The following is a 12,594-nucleotide window of genomic DNA, read 5'->3' as shown; positions in this document are numbered from 1 at the left end:
CCATTTATTGCATATGGAGGAACTCTGGCTTCATCTAGTGGTTTTAATCGGGAAAGGGATGTGGTCAGATGTGTGGGTTGGAAAGACCACCAGGACCAGGGTGAAATCTGGTTTGAGGGATGGGGGCGTGGAAGGAGGGAGAGTCTGGAGACAGGTTTTAGCAGGAGAGAAGACTCCCGATTTTGGCAGCTCAGATCATGGAATACAACAAAGAAACAGTTTGCCCCTCAGCCTATAACCAGCTCCTCTCCTTCCCACTCAATGTCAAGCACAGACTCTCCAAGGGCAGACATGAAGGGCACGTGTCCCACGATGCAGAACAAACTGACAGTCCCAGGCCCTCAGGAGCCCTGCCTCTCCCCTCCCCTTTCTCAGCTATCGTCAGCCCTACATAGAGAATGTGCCTGGTGCTAGGGTACAGAGGCCTGACACGACAACAAAGGCACTGTCCCCTCGCCACGCAATTGCCCATCTGGTTCAGCTCTAGGAAAGGCCTCTTTTCCTAAGTCATAGAAGATGCCTCAAGGGCGGGACACCCTAAAAACCCTGCCCTAAGTTGCCGGTGACCTCAGGGAGGGCATTCTCGTTTCTACGGTCCTTCTCCACAAGAGGAGGAGACAGACGCCCCTGGTGTCTATTGGAATCACCTGTGGAGCTGTTTGAAAATGCTGACATCCTGGAATTGGGCAAAATTTGATCAAATTCAGTAAACAGTATTGAATCAGTATCCATTTTCTGATTTTGATCATTTTCCTATGGTTGCATAAGAGCAAGTTGGTTTTTAACTTTGTTTTTTAAGAAAGATACATGGAGGGGCGCCTGGGTGGCTCAGTCGGTTGAGTGTCTGACTTCAGCTCAGGTCATGGTCTCGCAGTTCGTGAGTTCGAGCCCCGCGTCGGGCTCTGTGCTGACAGCTCAGAGCCTGGAGCCTGCTTCCAATTCTGTGTCTCCCTCTCTCTCTGCCCCTCCCCGGGTTTCTCTCTCTCAAAAATAAATAAACATTAAAAAAAATTTTTTTAAACACATGGGGTGCCTGGACTAAGCCTGGGGCTTAGTCAGTTAAGCGTTTGACTTCGGCTCAGGTCATGATCTTACGGTTTGTGAGTTCAAGCCCCACGTCAGGCTCTGTGCTGACAGCTTAGATCCTGGAGCCTGCTTCGGATTCTGTGTCTCCCTCTCTCTCTGCCCCTCCTCTACTTGCGCTCTGTCTCTCTCTCTCTCTCTCTCTGAAAAACAGATAAATATTAAAAATAATAATAATAAATTAAAGAAGAAAAGAAAATGCACACTAAAGCACTTAGAGGTATAGGGCCTTCCTGTCTACAACTCACTCTTAAATGTCTCAGGAGTGCAGAATGAGCAAGTGTGATCGACATGTGGGGAAGCTGGGTTGGGGAAGCTGGGTACAGGGTAAATGAGAGTTTTATACGATTGTTACGACTTTTATCTAAACCAAAAATTATTTCAAAATAAAAAAGTTTCTTGAAAATAAATCACCCAGATCAATGGAATCAAAAACTCTAGAGGCACCGGGGCGCCTGGATGGCTCAGGTGGCCAAGCGACCGACTCTTGGTGTCAGCTCAGGTCTTGATCTCAGTGAGATCGAGCCCCAAGTCAGGCTCTGCACTGACAGCGTGAAGCCTGCTTGCAGCTCTCTCCCCCCACCTCTCTCTGGCCCTCCCCCACTCACAGTTGCACACGCGGGTGCGATCTCTCTCTCTCAAAATAAATAAACATAGAAGAAAATCCTCTAGAGGCACCAATAATGAAAAGATGCTCAACATCATTAGTCATCAACGGATCAAAACCACATGGAGACACCACACCCACTAGAATGGCTCGTATAAAAAAAAAAAAATCAGATGATAACGGGAGAAGGCAGAAATGTTGAGAAAAGGGAACCCTCCAACGCTGCTGATGGGAATGGAAAATGGTGCAGCCACTTTGAAAACCAGTCTAGGGGTTCCTCGAATAATTAAACGCAGAGTTACCATGTGGCCCAGCAATTCCATGCCTTGTTACGCACCCAAGAGAGACAAAAGCATATGTCCACACAGAGGCTGGTACACGAATGTTCGTAGCAGCGTTATTCACAACAGCCAAAAGGTGGAAATACCCCCACATGTCCAGTCGGCGTGCCGTATCCATGCCATGGAATCGTCCTCAGCCGTGAAAGAGTGGAATCCTGACACATGGTACAAAATAGATGAACCCTGAGTACATTATTGCCAGATGAAAGAAACCAGTCACAAAAGGCCGCATAGCGTACGATTCCTTTGGAATGAAATGTCGACAACATCTGGGAAATCTACAGAGACAGGAAATAGATTAGTGGTTGCTTAGGGCTGGGGGGAGGATGGTGGGATAGAGAGGTAACAGCAAAAGGAAAGGGGCTTCTTTTTGAGGTGATTAAAATGTTTTAAAATTGTGGTGATGGTTGCACCCCTCGGAACACGCTAAACACCATTGGCCTGGACCTTTTGAAACGGTGAGTTGTATGGTATTTGAATGCTACCTCGATAGGACTGTTAGAAACGAATCCTCTAGGGGGTGTGATTGAGCATCCCTGATGCTGAGTTTTCAGAGCCCTCTCAGGGACTCCAGGGAGCAGTCAGGCTGGGAACCACAGGCGGACCGTTACTCTGTGTTGAGGCTATGTGAATACGTGTTTAAACCATCCTGTTGTTTCACAGCCAGGGTGATGTCCTTCGGGATCCAAAATTCCGCGACTCTGGGAATTCTATTCGTCTAATTCACAGCCTGTAGTTTAATCAGCAGTCTGTGTTCGGATGGGCCACCGCATTGCCCTCCGCCAGCAGGCTGGGAGTTGTCTGGAACGGGAAGCCTGACCTGCCCATTGGACCAGACAGTGCCAGCCACAATGGTCTCAGGTTGTTGAGTTCAACAGACAGCTTGCAGCAGAGGCCAGGTATGGCAGAGAAGTAATACATTTTGTGTTGATTTTCATCGACTTTCTTCCCTTAAACTGATTCCTCTTATTTTTTTTTTACATTTTTTTGGAATCTCTTAATCCCTTCACCCATTTCGCCCAAAATTGGTTCTATTTTTGATGTGTCCTCCAGCCGTCAGCTGTCGGCACTCCTGGATGGCGTGACACCAGCAGAGCATTATCCCCGATGAATCACAGCCGAGGTACTTTTCCACTGCCCTCCCCCCATCCTTTCTTAAAGTCCTGTCACCTCACATTGTGGAGACCTGTGTCCCTCTTTCCCGATGGCCTCCACCTCTTGTAGGCGGCGTCTGGGTGCTCAAGCCTAGCCTAGTTCCTGGCACCCAGTCATTAAATGACTTCACTGTCGCTTAAAAAAGAAGAGCCGCCACTTTAGAGATCAGGCCTGAAAGGCGCACCAGCATTCCCCGTCCTGAAGACCTGGGGCTGGAGAGAGGGGAGGGAGAGACAACCCGACCCCTCAGCTACAGGAAGACCCAGCCCAACCACCCTGATCCTTCAAAGGGGATTCAGGAAATCCTCACTAATGGCCCAGCTTTCCTAGTTTGAGATTCCAGAGGAAGCAGGGTAGTGACCCAGAGAGATGCTAATACACCAAGCAAGAAATGCAGGATACAAACAAAAGTGTGAGTGGGGCTCGCCCCGCCCCTGATTGTTAAGAAACTGACTGTCAGGCTCCAACGTGGGCAGAACAAAGCCTGAGGCTAATTCTGGGTGGAGGGGTGGAGGGGTAGAGGGGTGGAGGGGTGGAGGGGTGGAGACTGATTGGTGATATTTTCTGTACTGAGCAGCCATTCTGGAGGAGATAGGCAAAAGTAAAGGAAGAGAAGGTCAGAAAGCCGGAGGCCTTTGCCATCAGTGAAAGCCAAGTTCCCGGGCATGCTCTCCCTGCAGCGGGGGCTCCCCGTCTGAGGACCCCCGACACTGGCCCATGCTCCTGCCTGTGGTCACTCCTTGTCCCTCAGGCCCTTCAAACCCACCCTGTCCCACCACTGAGCTCAGCACCTGCTCCTGATCCTTTGTGGACGCGGCCCATGCCTGCCTTTTACATAGCCAGCAAACAGTTGAGTTGAGTGTGCACGAGTTGAGTGTGCTGAGCCCTGAATAATGCCCCAAATTTATAGATTGTTCCAAATCTGTATTTTCTGACGTTAAAAGAAAGTTTGTTAACGTTTATTTTTGAGGGAGGTGGGGAGAGGCAGAGAGAGAGAGGCTCCGCTCTATCAGCGCAAAGCCCGACTTGGGGCTTGAACTCACAAACAGAGAGAGCAACCCGAGCTCAAGTGGGACGCTCAACCAACTGAGCCACCCAGGCGCCCCTATGTTTTCTGACATTTTAAAACGAGGATGCTTTTTCGAGTTTTTAAATCCAAGACATCCGTACATCTTTTTGAAGTCTTCAGTGAAGCTCTGTCTGGACATGACCTATTCACTCCCTACTTCCCCCTTTCTGTGTCCCCATTTCTAGAGGCCTGTGCCCTGCTCCCTGGCACAAGGAAATAGCCGTGCGAACGCTATAGAGGTCACGACTCCCAGGATACCTTTAAAGGTGGTGTTTAAACATCACAGCGTAATTTAAAACTAATCAGGACAGGGGCTTAGCCAGTTAAGCGTCTGACTTTGGCTCAGGTCATGATCTCATGGTTTGTGAGTTTGAGCCCCTTTCTTGGGATTCTTTCTCTCCCCCTCTCTCTCTGCCACTCCCGGCTCATGCTTTCTTTCTCTCTCAAAATAAATAAATGCAAATAAATAAGTAAACAAAAAAATCTCTTAAATTATAAAAATAAAAAATCTTAAAAATTAAAAATAAATATAACAATCAGGACAGTTTGGTCCGGGCATACAGACAAACATATAACTCACTGGAATAGGAGGGGGCCCAGATCAGACTCAGACATCAAGCAGTAACCTGATTTAACAAAAGCATAACTGAAGTAGGGTCTTCTCAATAAATGGCACTGAACCATTTGGCTATTGATATGGAAGAAAAATGAGCTAGGTCCCATCTCAAAATTAAAATTTTTCAAAGTGGATCATAGACCTAAATTTGAAAAGTAAAAACAATGCAGAGTTCAGGAGAAAGGTTCCCGATAGGAAAATATCTTTACGACCCCAGGGTAGGCAGAGATTTCATAAAGAGGACACAGAAATCACTAACTATTTAAAAAACTGACAAGTATGACATAATTAAAATAAGTAATTTCTGTTCATCCAAAATGAAAATCATCCACTGGGAGAAGATACTTACAATACTGTATCTAAACAAGGACCCATACTCAGAATATACAACTCCACAAAAAGAAAGACAAATGAAGAGAAAAAAAAAAATATGAGACAAAGACTTCACAAAAGATGATCTACGAATAGCCAATGATGTCAGGAAAATACAGAGTAAAACAATGACACACGCCTACAAGAATGGCTAAAATTAAAAAGGCTAACAACCCCAAGGCAGGAGGAATTCTAGGGTGACCTCCAAGCTTTCCGGCCCCTGGTATGCACCCCCGGAAAATCCCCTCCCCTGAAATATAGGTAGGACCATGGATATGCTGCTGCGATTAGGTTGTATTAAATGCCAAAGTCAGGGGCGCCTGGGTGGCTCAGTTGGTTGAGCATCTGACCCTTGATTTCGGCTCAGGTCATGATCTTGTGGTTCATGAGTTCAAGCCTCACGTGGGGCTCTGCGCTGATGTGCAGAGCCTGCTTGGGATTCTCTCTCTGCCCCTCTCCTGCTCATGCTCTGTCTCTCTCTCCCTAAATAAATTAAACTTTTTTAAAAATGCCAAAGACAGAGGGATTTTGCAGATGTTAAAAGTAATCACTCTAACCTTGAGTTAATCAGCAGGAGGAGACCCTGGTAGGCCTGACCTGATGAGGCATGTGCCAAGCTTAGGGATTCTCCAGCTGCCCTTGAAGGAGCCACCGTGAGTTCTGCGGCTGCACAGATATGAATTTGGCCACAACACTGGGCTTAGAGAAGGACCACAAGTTGCCACAGCTCCCCATGCCCCTGCCTCCTATCTACAAATCATCCGAGCCAGATGCCGGGGCAGAAGCCAGAATGTCGGCTCCCTGGGGACAGATGCCTCTATCCTGCCATCTCTCATAGAACCTGACACATTGCAAGGGCTCAGCAGATTTTAAGTTCCTTATTGCGACATGGAAGGGTTGGTTGTATGTGTGCAATTCAAGTGAAATACAGGATTTTTGAATTTTAATTCTTTGCATATCCTCATCTGAATTTAAAAGACAATTTTTTTTTTACTATTTGCAACTTTGCTGGTACATCTATGGGGTAGATTCAAATATTCCTTGCCCTCCCGATAGGAGGATTATAGCAGGTCGAATCAAATAACATTGCTGATATTTGGTCATTTTTTGACTTACTAAAGTGGCAATCTTATATGGTTCAACCTCATACTTCGCTGCCCTTTTGACGTCAGGCTGGATCGTATCATTTTCTCTGACCAATGAAACGCGGGCATTAATGGCATGTGTCACTTAAGTCTTAGGAGGGGTTACGTGACTGCCTATCTTTTCCCTCTTCCGTGATTTTCCCTCTTTCTCCATTTTCCAGATAGAGGTTGCCCGATGCGGGGCTCGAACCCGTGAACCACGAGATCATGCCCTGAACTCAAGTCAGATGCTTCGCTGACTGAGCCACCCGGTGAAGAGCAGAGCTGTGGCCAAGCCGTGGCAGACACACAGCAGGATCAATAAGCCTGTATGGTTATAAGCCTCTGAGGTATTTGCTGCAGCAGCAAAACCTAGTACATTCCATGAGACAGTCTGCCATGTAATAGGGGTAACTTCTGTGTGTCTCCCTCCCTCACGTTTCTTTTTTTTACTGTTTATTTATTTATTTTGAGAGAGAGCGAGAGCGCGAGCTCTCACACAAATGGGGGAGGGGCGGGTAGAGAGAGGGAGAGAGAATCCCAAGCAGGCTTCACACTATCAGTGATGAGCCTGACTCAGGGCTCGAACTCACCAACTGTGAGATCATGACCGGAGCCGAAGTCAAGCGTCAAGACACCCAACTGACTGAGCCACCCGAGCACCCCATCCCTCTTCTTTCTTACGCTCCAGAGTTGGCGGCAAAATGTCTTGTCCCCAGGAAACCCTTGGGAAAGGATGATAGCGTTTAATCAAGCACAGTCTTTCTTCTGATGGAAAAAAACTGGCTGAGCACAACCAAAGACGTTTTGTAACATTTATTAATGCCTGCTCTACCTTTAAGCCTAAGGACAAGAAGCCGTCAGAAGCCAAGCTCTATTACGTCAGCAAACATTCCAGAACAATCAAGGCCCCTTGAAGGCTGAAACGGAACGGTTTCCAGAATCAGAACGAAATGCAGTTGTCAGCATGTATCTGTTAGCTCCTCTTTCTGGGCTGCCCGTTACTCTAGGCAGGGGAATGCGATGCCTCCTATAGCGCTGACACCATACCCAAGGCAGGAGAAGTAGAAGCTAGGACTAGACCATGAAGGGTCTTTGTAGACCATGGGATATAGTCATTGTCTGAAGAACAATGGGAAAGTATCAAAGGCCTTCACCCAATGAGTGAACAATCTGATATTTGAACTGGGAGAAGAGATTGTAGGGAAACAGGGGAAACAGGGATGGAATAGAAATTTTCTCAGAAATCACAAATCAGGGGCGCCTGGCTGGCTCAGTTGGTAGTGTGAAACTCTTGACCTCAGGGTTCTACGTTCGAGCCCCACTTTGGGTGTAGAGATTACTGCAAAATAAAATATTTTTAAAAACGCAATAAAACACTGAAAAATATTTTTTAAAGAAATTACAAATTGCTTTTTTGACAGAATTTTTAAAAATCTTAAGTAAGCCAGCATCTACAGAGCAAATGAAATGTCTGTCAAAACAAACAAATAAAAATCACCTCTGAAAAAATTCCTGAGGCCAACAGGTTTCATGGCTGAATTCCTGGGAACTTTAAGTAAACAGATAATCTCATTTTCTTTGAGAGAGAAGGTTGGGGGGGAGAAATGAAAAACTTCCCAATTCATTTTACAAAGCAGACACACGCCGATACTAAAACTTCTACAAGAAAGCACCCCTTCTCACCCTGAAAAAAATATACAAGTCAGTATTACTTATGGGTACAGGTATGGGGCCACTAAAAACAAGCAAATCATTCTGCACTGCATTAAAGAATGGAACAAGCATGCAAGAATGCTGTGTTATTCCGAATTGTATTAATAAATTTTTCATATCATCCCAAATCCCAAAAAGTATCTCATGAAATTCCATATCCATTCCTGAGAGGGTTTTTTTTTTTTTTGGTGTCTAAAAAATAAGGAACTTCTTTAACATGATGAAGAATACCGTAAGTCAACAGCCAGCATCATATATAATAATAAAACACCAGAGACAATCCTACTAATATCTGGACTAAAACGAGATGTTTAAAACTAGATGTTCAGGGCAATTCAATATTAACCACGAGTTCTTTGGGGGGGGGGTGGATTTACTATAAATTTTACTGATTTGAGAGATATATAGCACATGATTTACAAATAGTAATACAATATACAATACTCTTTATTGTGAATTCCATATAGGCAACTGGTTTTCACAGAATGTTTTTTTTTAATTTTTTTAAATGTTTATTTATTATTAAGAGGCAGAGGGAGACAGAGCATGAGCAGGAGAGGGGCAGAGAGAGAAGACACAGAATCCGAAGCGGGCTCCAGGCTCTAAGCTGTCAGCACAGAGCCCGATACGGGGCTCGAACTCGCAAACCCCGAGATCATGACCTGAGCCAAAGTCGGACGCTCAACCGACTGAGCCACCCAGGCGCCCCCAGAATGCTTTCTTAATTATCAACCAGGGGTTAGCAAACTGGCCCGCAGGCCAAATCAGCCCATCTCCTGGTTTCCTACAACCTGCAAACTAACAATAGCTTTTACATTCTTGAATGGCTGAAAAAAATCAAAAAGAATCGTATTTCGTGGCACCAGAAAATTATATGAAATTCAAGTGGCACAAGTTCCACAAATAAAGTTGTATTGGAACACTGCCTGACTCAATTCTGTGTCGTCCGTGGCTGCTTTCCCTGTGCAACGGCAGAGTGAGTAGTTGTGACAGAGGCCTATGGCCTGCAAAGCCTAAAACATTTACTATCTTGCCCTTGACAAGAAGAGGTGCCAACCCCTTGCCTAGACGATCAACAGAAGAATAAGTCAAGCCCTCCGTTGTAGCACCTGCCAATTTCCAGGGAAAACATTCCCACTGTGGCCGGTTACCAGTGTGGCGTTGCTGAATTCAGAGCAGGGAGAGAGGCACCGACCACAGCATTATGTAGTGTTTCAGCCTTGCAGGTACACAGCGTGAATAACTGCCAGGGTACAGAAAATAATAAGGTGCAGTAAAATAACTAGGACGTGAGGACTTGCACTTAGTACCTTTCTTCCGGATGTAACTTATTTATTTTTTATTTTTTAAATGTTTATTGAGAGAGGGAGAGAGAATCCCAAGCAGGCTCCATACTCAGCACAGAGCCCGACATGGAGCTGGATCTCACCAGACCATGGTGAGGTCTCTGGATGGTCTCTGGATCATGACCTGAGCCCAAATCAAGAGTCGGACGCTTAACCGACTGAGTCACCCAGTTACCCTGATGTAACTTATTTGACAGTAGGTTTTGATAGTCTAATCTTAATCATGGGTGTGTGTGACAACAAGCGTGCAAAATTCCCCCACATTCAGCAGTTGACTTAGAAGCCAGTCCCAGCACCACCCCCGACCTGGAGTGACCAATGGGAGGGCTGAGATGTCAGCCCTCCGGCCTGTGTCCACACCACATCCCACAGAAATGGGGAGAACACCCTTCTCTATGCCCACCCTGCCTCCGTGGTCCTTCTGGTCACTCCTAGCTCCACAACGCAGCTGTGTTCAGAGGACCCAGAGTCTCCACTGCCTTCAGGCACACAGCGTCTTCTCTGCACATCCCCTCCCCACAAATGCAAACGCTCCCAGGAAGAGCCCGAGTCGGGAGAACCACCTGTCCACAGAGCCACCAAACACGGCAGAGACCCGGAGTTTCATCTCTGCTGTCACAGGAACAAGCACCCTGACGATGTTATAAATTTAACCTAATTGCAGGTTTTTAAAAAGTGGGATTTTTTTGGAAGTCAAAAATGAGGATTTGGAGGTTCAAAAATAGAACAGAAAAACATCTTTGATATTAAAATGTATTGTAAGCTGCAATTACTAATGCTGTATGCTCCCAGCAGAGAAATAGTCATATCCGTGTTCTAGAAAGTTCAGAAACGGACTCCAATGTAAACAATTACTGCCTGAGTGCTAGAGACTGAAGGTGGGTGGCCCCCTCCAATTAATGTGTTGAAACCTAACCCCCAAGGTGATGGTACTAGGAGAGAAGGGCCTTTGGGAGGTGACAGGTCATGAAGGCACCGTTGTCACCCTTGTAAGACAGATCCCTGAGAGCTCCCTTGCCCCCTCCGCCATGTGAGGACCCAGTGACAAGACAGTCATCTCTTACCCAGGAAGCGGACCCTCATCAGACACCAAACCTGTTGGTGCCTCAGTCCGAGCCTTCCAGCTTCCAGAACTGTGAGACATAAATTTCTGCTGTTTCTAAGCCACCGAGTCTATGGCATTCTGTTAATAACAGCCCACTCTGGCTAGGACACTGATACAAGTAGTATTTCAAATCAGTGGGAAGAAACAGATTTTTAAAACTCCCCAAGAAATAGATTTAAACTAAAAGCACGGAGACACTGCTGAGCGTCTGCACTGGGGTCGGTTGATGGAGGCTATCAGATCTTTCCTTATCACTATTTGCCAGAATTAACTCCAGATGGAATCAGCTTTGAGGAGTAAAAAGTTACAATAAATGTACTGAGAGATGTCGGAGGTATATATATTCCTATGTGTGTGGAAAATTACTCTCCAGGCATGACGGCAAAGGCAAAATCCATAAAGAAAAAGACACTCATAAACAGACGCACGTAAATGAAAGACAAGTGGTAAACAAGGATATTTAAATATAGAAGATGAATAGAGGACGAAGGTTGGTAGTTCTGACACACAGAATTCTTGGCAACAGGAAAAATTCAAGCAGCACTCAGAAAAATAGATAGGGACAAAAACAGCCATCCACAAAAAGGGCGAATGGAAGTGGTCAGTTAACATTTAAAAAAGTGAACTCCCAATAGTTTTCAAGCGAGCATAAATTAAGATCTCAACAAGACACCCTTTTTTCCAGTCAGAATGCCCCAAAATGATGAAACCCAGTGCTGTCCAGGATGCGAGGAGATGGGCACTCTCATGCACTATCAGCGGGAGCGGGAACGAATGCGCCCTTCCTACAAGGTGGTTTGGCCATATCGAGAGATGTGAAGGTCGCACACCCACAAGACCCACAAACCCGCGTGGAGGGACACGCGGCCCCTGGAGGCAAAGACGCAGCTTGCAGTGTTGTTAGAATTGCAAAGTTGCGGGGGGTGGGGGGGGGGGTGGGCACCTGGATGGCTCAGTGGGTTGAGCAAATGACTTCGGCTCAGGTCATGATCTTGCAGTCCGTGAGCTCGAGCTCCGTGTCGGGCTCTGTGCTGACAGCTCAGAGCCCGGAGCCTGCTTCAGATTCTGTGTCTCCCTCTTTCTCTGCCCCTCCCCCCAATCACGTTCTCCTCTCTCTCTCTCTCTCAAAAAGAAACATTAAAAATCAATTTGTTTTAAAGAATTGCATAGTTGGAAACAATCAAAAGGTCCAGTAACAGAACAGGTAGAGACTTTTGCATAGAAACACACAAGACCAAAGGTTGAAGCCTCTAGAAGTAGGAGTGTTGATCCATATTTATTGCCAGATGATGGTGTCCACAATATCCTATGGCATGGAAGAAAGGCTACAAAAAAGCCTGTAGAACATGGTCCCAAAGTCGTTAAGTGTGCCGGTGTACGCATGTAAATGAGCACGAAGGTGCACCCAGAACCAAGCGCTGGACTGTCAGGTGCTTTCTACTTTTATTCTTCTGTCTGGGGCGTGTCAGGCGGCTTCTACTCAAATGTAAAATTGAACGTGCAAGTGTGTGAAAGGGGCCCGTGACCTTCCCAACAGCTGTGGGCAACTGTTGAAGCCGCTGCATTGGTGAAGGGCTTTTATAGAACTGCCAGGCCTACCAGCATGTCTGAATTTTGCTTCCTGTCTCGTTGACTGCTCTTCTGGGCCAATCTAATCAACAAAGAGCTCGATTTGGGCTCTTTCCACTTTCTAATCTCTTCCAAATTTTGAAGTCATTGGTTTTTAAAAGGAACTGTAGGGGAGAGAGGAAAGCTCTTTAGTCAGCCCAGAGTTTGAGAGCAGAAGCTTACATTGAATTCCAGTTCCAATGAACAGAGTTGAATGTTGGCTTACGAAGGGAGAGGCAATCGGGTATTTTGGGGTCATCCTGGCTTATGTTGTGGGAAAGTTGAGAAAGTGATTGTAACGCCTCAAGGAGAAAGCTGCATCTTAGCAAGAACTGAAGGGCGAGTGGAGTCACAAGGCAAAGATGACCAGGACAGTGGCGTCCAATGAGGGGCAGCAAGAATTAAGGCAGAGAGGTGGGGAAACCAGGAAACGAAGAATGGTTCGGTTGAAC

This window comes from Acinonyx jubatus, chromosome D2, assembly GCF_027475565.1.
Source record: "Acinonyx jubatus isolate Ajub_Pintada_27869175 chromosome D2, VMU_Ajub_asm_v1.0, whole genome shotgun sequence".
Lineage (NCBI taxonomy): Eukaryota > Metazoa > Chordata > Mammalia > Carnivora > Felidae > Acinonyx > Acinonyx jubatus.
The sequence above is the reverse complement of the archived record's forward strand: the minus strand, read 5'-3'. Positions refer to the sequence as shown.